The sequence below is a fragment of the Leptonychotes weddellii genome, chromosome X, assembly GCF_054177405.1.
Source record: "Leptonychotes weddellii isolate Sample4059 chromosome X, ASM5417740v2, whole genome shotgun sequence".
Lineage (NCBI taxonomy): Eukaryota > Metazoa > Chordata > Mammalia > Carnivora > Phocidae > Leptonychotes > Leptonychotes weddellii.
In genome coordinates, this window is record NC_138385.1 from 2,939,993 (window position 1) to 2,948,314 (window position 8,322).

Sequence of the window (8,322 nt, forward strand, 5' to 3'; positions counted from 1 at the left end):
TGAATAAAAAGATGCTCTACATGATCCCTATAGCATTAGCCTCCAGAAAAATGAACACAAGAATTACACAGAGCGGGATGTGACTGACAGAACCCAATCCAACTGGCTCTTCCCCATGGATATTTGAAACCAGTAAATACTGCTATTTATAGCCTCTGAAGCTCAACTTTAGCTTGATGATTCAGCCAATTATTGAACTGCCCTAAGTTTTCTTAAAATTCATTTAAAACTATTCTGAAACAGGGCGCCTGGGTGGCTCAGTTGGTTAAGCAACTGTCTTCGGCTCAGGTCATCATCCTGGAGTCCCTGGATAGAGTCCCGCATCGGGCTCCCTGCTCGGCGGGGAGCCTGCTTCTCCCTCTGACCCTCCCCCCTCTCATGTGCTCTCTCTCATTCTCTCTCTCTCAAATAAATAAATAAAATCTTTAAAAAAAAAAACTATTCTGAACCATAAACTCAGTTATTTACTTTTAGTTTAGGCAGGCTTCTTGTGAAAGTATGTAAACTTGCAGAGAGAAGAAAATCCATATCTACTAGGAAATGAATTTATAAAAATGATGACTAAACACTAACTAGTAAACTAACCCAGAGACAAAAAAAAAGAAGCTAATATTACCTCCAGAAGCTGATAACTGGCCCCTTATTCACCAGAAGGATCTGTTCCAATAATTACACATTAGTAGTGCTTTTATTTCTGCTACTCTTAGTACTTTATGCCAAAGCAGAAGTCCATACATGAAGTTACGACACTAAATTTCTCCTGTCTCTTGTGGAAATCAATCTTGCTGACTTATAAGCACAATATGAATCTAAAAGCATCCTGTCCACTGAAGACCAAGAGGGCCCATAGAAGGGAATTTAACTTAATTTATCTCCCTTTAAATCCTAGAGCTTATATACTGGGACCATTTGGAAAAGCAGTGTTTCTAAATATACTAATATACTATATACTTCTTAAGCAATTGGCAGAGAATATCATTTAACACTCTCTTGAACACTCAACGCTATCCCCAGGAACTCTGATGGCAAGGGGCTACTGAGATACCAAGGGGACTGGCCTGGAAACTGGAGTACTGAGATGCTGTCTCAGCTTTTCCATGACTTGCTGTGTGACTTTCAGCAAGCTACTTCCCCTTTCTGGGCCTCAAACAAACAATGAATCCTTAAACTAGACAACTGTGAGATGGTTGCTTCCAGCTTTGGGAGGTATTAATCAAGTTTTCAAGTACATGTAATTTTATGTTAGTATTTTACAGAAGGAATTCAAGCAGTTACACCCGGTGTCTTCCAGAATTTGGTAGGCTAGAGAAGGGTGGAGTAAACATAAGTGACATATAATTTAATAAGACCAGGTATGTTGACTTAATAAGCAAGCTGGGTCTAATTACTAGGCTTTATTTTTAATACCAAAACTTCTGCATTTTTATTCTCCCTGATGTGCTCATTTAGCAACTGGGAAACAGTAATTTCAACACCCCTGTCACTCCGAGTATCCGCTTCTACAAGACAGTGCGGTTATACAATTAATCGATATCAACAGGGGGATTTGGGCCCACAAGTGATGTATGAAAACTATTCCAGACTGCAAAACAAGCCTCCTAAGCCCTTTCAAATTATAGTGGCAATGGTGATTAACAACTGATTCAGTGGAAAAATTATTTTGTTGCATTCAAGGCCTGAAGTACTGCCAGAAGGGGAAAGAATCAACAAAATAACATGGTTGGGCTAGATTGAATCCACAGAACATATTATCGAAGAGGCCCTTAACTGGCTGGGCAAAAAAAATGGGCTTGCTCACCAGGTGAAGTTAATAAAAGACCCTTTAACCAAGATTTCCATGACAAAGCTCTGCTAATTTTCTCAAGAAGAATCTGCTCCAGTGGTGAGTCACTGCCCTTTTACTGGCATTATTCTAATGATATGAGTGAGAAGAAAAGGTCACAATTTAGATCAATGCCATCTTCGGATGACAGAGTGGGTGAGTCACCAAATGAAATTAATGCTGAAGCGTGGTTACCATTTTTGCTGTATATACTCTCCTCTGATACACTCTACGTACAACACATTCAACGAGATATTTCAGGAGAGCTGGTTGCTAGGTTTCAGCCTTGCTTGAAGCTCTTCATTTCAGTACAGAAAGAAATATGGAAAATTTTCAAGATGATAATATTAAATTTACCATGAGGCAATCAAAGGGCTCAGATGTCCGTATACCGCCATGGGACACTCTAGTGACTGACATAAAATACAAAAATAAAAGAAAGCCAGAACTGCAAGAACTTTAGAAATCATCTTACCCATTCCCCTTACTTTATAGAAGACACTGAGATTCAGAAAGTGACTTGCCTAAGATGACATGTTTAGTGGCAAGAAGAAATCAGAAACCAGACCTTCTGTCTCCTTGACCAATGTGCTTCCCCCAAAATGGGCATTCTTGATTTATATGTTTAGTTTATACACTTTAGATTCTACAAAATGTTTCTTATTTCTGGTAATGGGAAGCAGCAGCCAAGTGAACAAGATGACTTTTAAAAAACATTTGAAAAGTTTGTCAGGATTTTTATCTTTTTTAAAATATTTATGATAAAGATGTGCTTTAACACTTCACCAAGTAAGATATACAAATGGAAAATAAATACATAAAAAGCTCAAAATCACATGTCATTAGGGAACTGCAAATAAAAACGATGAGATACAACCTACACACCTAGTGGAATGGCCCAAATCCCAAACACTAACACCACCAAATGCTGACAAGGATGTGGAGCAACAGGAACCACTGGTGGGAATGCTGGTGGAAATGCAAAATGGTGCAGCCACTTTGGAAGACAGTTTGGCAGGTTCTTACAAAACTAAACATACTCTTACCATACCATACAGCAATCATACTCCTTGGCATCTACCCAAACAAGCTGAAAACTTATGTCAACACAAAACCTGCACATGGATATTTATAGCAGCTTTATTCATAACTGCTAAAACTTGGCAGCAATATGTGAATGGACAAACTGTGGTACATCCAGACAATGGAATGTTATTTAGCATTTTTAAAAATGAGCTATCCCTCTAAACCTACTTTGTTGAGAGTTTTTATCATGAATGGATCTTGTATTTCGTCAACATAATAAAGGCCATATATGAAAAACCCACAGCTAACATCATAATCTATGGTGAAAAACTGAGAGCTTTTCCTCTAAGATCAAGAACAAGACAAGGATGTCCACTCTCACCACTTTTGTTCAACATAGCACTGGAAGTCCTAGCAATCAGACAACAAAAAGAAATAAAAGGCATCCAAATTGGTACAGAAGCAGTAAAATTTTCACTATTTGCAGGTGACATGATACTGTATATAGAAAAGACTCCACCAAAAACTACTAGAACTGAAGAAAGAATTCAGTAAAGTCACAGGACACAAAATTAATATATAGAAATCTGCTGCGTTTCTATACACTAATAATAAAGTAGCATAAAGAGAAATTAAGAAAGCAATCTCATTTGTAATTACACCAAAAACAATAAAATACCTAGGAATAAACTTAAACAAGGAGGTGAAAGACACATACTTCAAAAACTATAAAAACACTGATGAAAGAAATTGAAGATGACACAAACAGATGGAAAGATATTCCATGCTCATGGATTGGAAGAACCAATATTGTTAAAATGTCCATACTACCCAAAGCAACCTACAGATTCAATGCAATCCCTATCAAAATACCAACAGCGTTTTTCTCACAACTAAAACAAATAATACTAAAATCTGTATGTAGCCACAAAAGATCCCAAATAGCCAAAGCAATCTTCAGAAAGAAGAATAATGCTGCAGGCATCACAATCCCAGATTTCAAGATATACCACAAAGCTGTAGTAATCAAAGCAATATGGTACTGGCACAAAAAGAGACACAAAGATCAATGAAACAGAATAGATCCATGGAACAGAAATCTATCCACGGTCAATTAACCCATGACAAAGGAGGCAAGAATATACGATGGGGAAAAGACAGTCTCTAAAACAAATGGAGCTGGGAAAACTGGACAGCTACATGTGAAAGAATGAAACTGGACCGCTTTCTTACACCATACACAAAAATAAACTCAAAATGGATTAAAGACCTAAATTTGAGATCTGAAAACATAAAAATCCTAGAAGACATCGGTTGTAGCAACATTTTCTAGATAGGTCTCCTCAGGCAAGGGAAACAAAAGCAAAACTAAACTACTGGGACTACACCCAAATAAAAAGCTTTTGCACAGTGAAGGAAACCATCAACAAAACAAAAAGGCAACCTATGGAATGGGAGAAGATATTTGCAAATGACATATCTGATTAAGGGTTAGTATCCAAAATATATAAAGAACTTAAATAACTCAACACCAAAAAAAAAAAAAAAAAAAGAAAGAAAGAATCCAATTAAAAAATGGGCAGAGGACCTGAATAGACATTTTTTCCTAAGAGGATATACAGATGGCCAATGGACATATGAAAAGATGCTCAACATCACTAATCATTAGGGAAATGCAAATCAAAACCACAATGAGATATCAACTCACACCTGTCAGAATGGTTAGAATCATAACCGCAAGAAATAACAAGTGTTGGCAAGGATGTGGAGAAAAAGGATCCCTCATGCACTGTTGGTGGGAATGCAAATTGGTGCAGACACTGTGGAAACAGTATGGAGTTTCCTTAAAATATGAAAAATAGAATTACCATATAATCCAGTAATTCCACCACTGGGTATTGACCCAAAGAAAACAAAAACATGAATTCAAAAAGATATATGCACCCTTATGTTTATTGTAGCATTATTTACAATAGCCATGATATGGAAGCAGCCCAAGTGTCCACCCACAGATGAATGAATAAAGAAGATGTGGTGTGTGTGCATGTACACTCTGTGTATCTGTGGTATATATACACATACATACACACACAAAAATGGAATATTACTCAGTTATAAAAAAAAAAAGAATGAGATCTTGCCATTTGCAACAATATGGATGGACCTAAAGGGTATAATGCTAAATGAAATAAGTCAGATAGAGAAATACAAATACCATACGATTTCACTCATGTGTGGAATTTAAGAAACAAAACAAATGAACAAAGAAAAAAAGAAACAAACAAAAAAATAGACTTAAATACAGAGAACAAGCAGGTGGTTACCACAGGGGAGGCAGGTGGGGAATGGGTAAAACAGATGAAGGGGATCAAGAGTACACTTATTGTGATGAGTACTGAGAAATGTATAGAATTTTTGAATCATTATATTGTACACCTGAAACTAATATAACATGTATGTTAATTATACTTCAATAAAAATTAAATAAATAACAAAAGTGAGGGAAAAAATACAAATAAAATTTTAAAAATGAGCTATCAAGCCATGAAAGGATACAGAGGAAACTTCAATGCTAATTATTAAGTGAAATAAGTCAATATGAAAAGGCTCCATACGGTATGATTCCAACTCTGTGTCATCCTGGAAAAGGCAAAACTATGGAGACAGTAAAAAGATCAGTGGTTGCCAGGGGTTGGGATGGAGGAAGGATGAATATGTTGAGTACAGAGGTAGTTTTAAGACCGTGAAACTATTTTGTATGATACTACAACAGTGGATACATGTCATTATACTTTTGTTCAAACCCATAGAATGCATTCCACCAAGAGTGAAGCCTAATGTGAACTATGGACTTTGGGTGATGATAATGTGTCAGTGTCGGTTCATTGATTATAATGAATGTACCACTATGGTTTGAGATGTTAATGGCAGGGGAGGCTCTGGGGAGGGGGGATTAAGGGGATACATGGGAACTCTCCATACTTTCCACTCAGTTTTGCTGTATACTTAAAATTTCTCAAAAAAAGTCTATTAAAAAATTTTTAATGTGCTATAGCTCTCATTTAGGAACTTTTACAACTCATAGATTTTGGAATAAGAAGTTCAACACACACATTGAGCTAGTTTACAAGGTACATACAGTATGATAGATTCTCAGAAAACCCAGTAAAAATTCTTTAGAACATGAAAGATAATGACTTTACACCAAAGAAGTTGAAGCTTAATGCAGAGAGATCTCTTTAAGCACCAAAACCCACATTGCATATTCATAATGAAAATAATTAAATATTCAACATACTGATGCTTATTTTGTTAAAGGAATTATGTGCATTTTAACAGGTGATCAGAGTGCAGGAAGCTTGCTCCTTGAGTTCAATGTGACAATTAAATCATTTACTGTTTCTGGTTAGAGGGATCCTGCTCAGTCACCCCAGTAGTCTGTGCTAAACTCCCTGCACTGGAGATAATCATGAAGTTATCTGAAGGTTATTATAAGTAAGAAACGGATTATTAGTAGTAAAATCAAAGCTAAATGAAACAGATAACAAAAACATAAAAATCATTTCTTATTATGGAATTGCTACAAATTAAACTTTTAAAACCCAGTATTAACAGAAAGAACACACACCTTCTAGAAAGAAAGCTACATCTATTTCTGATAAAGAACCATGTGTTCAAAAGATATAAATTATGAATAATTTACATTCTGTAGAAAACATTGTATTAAAGGCAGATACGGGGTCGAAGTCTGGAGGTTTCCCTGCCACTAGTTTGGGGTGAACAGAGCTGCCCCTGTCTCCCCAATGGAGTCCCACTCCATTGCAGTCCCAGCAGCCTCAGGGACTCAAGGAAACAGAAAGCATATGTTAATATCAAACTCAATAGAAAGAATTCTAAAAAGGGACATAATATGGAATGACATTCATTCACTCAACACATGCACCGGATATTCTGTGACAGGCACAAGGCAGGGCACCGGGCATAGAGAGTGTCAGCAAAATTGGTTGATGTGATGCTTACCTGCATGGAAATGCATGGACCACTAGCGCTCACCCAGGCAGAAATCGGGGGTGGGGGTCAGGCCAGTTGAGAACCAAATCGTGAAGCTCCCCCTGGAACTCTCTTAAGCATACCATTGGGCTTCAGGTGTTTTGAGAAGCTGGTGACCTATCTAAGGAACTGCAATCACAGGGTTCCAGCTGGAAGTTAGAAGTCCAAAATCAAGGCATGGGCACAGCCACACTCCCTCCGGGGGCTCTAAGGGAGGATCCTCCCTGCTCTCTTCCAGTTTCTGTGGGCCCCAGGCTTCCTTGGCTTATGGTCACATCACTCCGGTCTCTGCCTCTGTCTTCACAGGGCCTTCTCTTCCTTGTGTGGGTCTGTTTCAAACTCCCTCTGCCTCTGTCTTATAAGGATACATGTGATTGCATTTAGGTTATGAGGGATTATCGAAGATCACCTACCAAAAGAATCCAGGTAAACTCCTCCTCTCAAGATCCTTAATTTAATCACATCTTTCTCCATGTAAGGTGATATCCACTCTTGACATACAAAGTAATATTCACAGGATCCAGAAACTGGTGAGTACATCTTTGGAGTGCTATTTTTTTAGACTACCACAAAACCCTTGTGATAATATTGAGCCCATCCAGATAATCCAGGATACTCTCCCCCTCTTAAAGTTGGCGAAATAGCAAACTTCAGTCTATCTGCACCTTTAATTCCTTTTTCACAGGTCCCCAGGATTAAGATGTGATCATCTTTGGGCAGTCATTATTCTGCCTAGCAGACTATGTAATGTAGTATTATGGGGCTGAATTGTGTCCCCTTCCCCTCAATCCCTATGTTGAAGTCCTAACCCCCAATACTTCAGAACGTGAAGGTATTTGGAGATACAGTCTTTAAAGAGGTCATTAGTTAAAATGAGGTCATTAGGGTGAACTCTAGTCCATTATGACTGGTGTCCTTATAAGAAGAGGAGATTAGAACACAGACATGCACAGAGGGAAGAGTATGTGAAGACACAGGAAAAAGATGGCCGTCTACCAGCCACGGTTCTTTGGTTCTGCCAACACCTGGAGCCTGGACTTCTGGCCCCCAGGAGAACTATGCAACAATACATCTCTGTTGTTTAAGCCACGCAGTCTGTAGTACTTGGTTATGGTGGCCTGAGCAAATTCATGCAGTACTCTAATCCAGAGAGCTATTATCCCATCACATTCACAGGCTCCATCCATAGTCAAGAGGTGGACAGGATACAAGGCATGCACATGAGGCAGTGGGACTCTTGGGGGCATCTTAGAATTCTGCCTACCACACATGGCAATTCCCACCAGACCCTCTGCCACGTCAGTTGGAAAAACTGGTTTAACTTCTCTTGCTTATTCCATTTTACTGAGCTTTCTATTCATTTCCCATTCAACTTTCAATCCCAATTCTAGTTGGTCCAAGATGGGTCGGGAGGGAGGAATGAG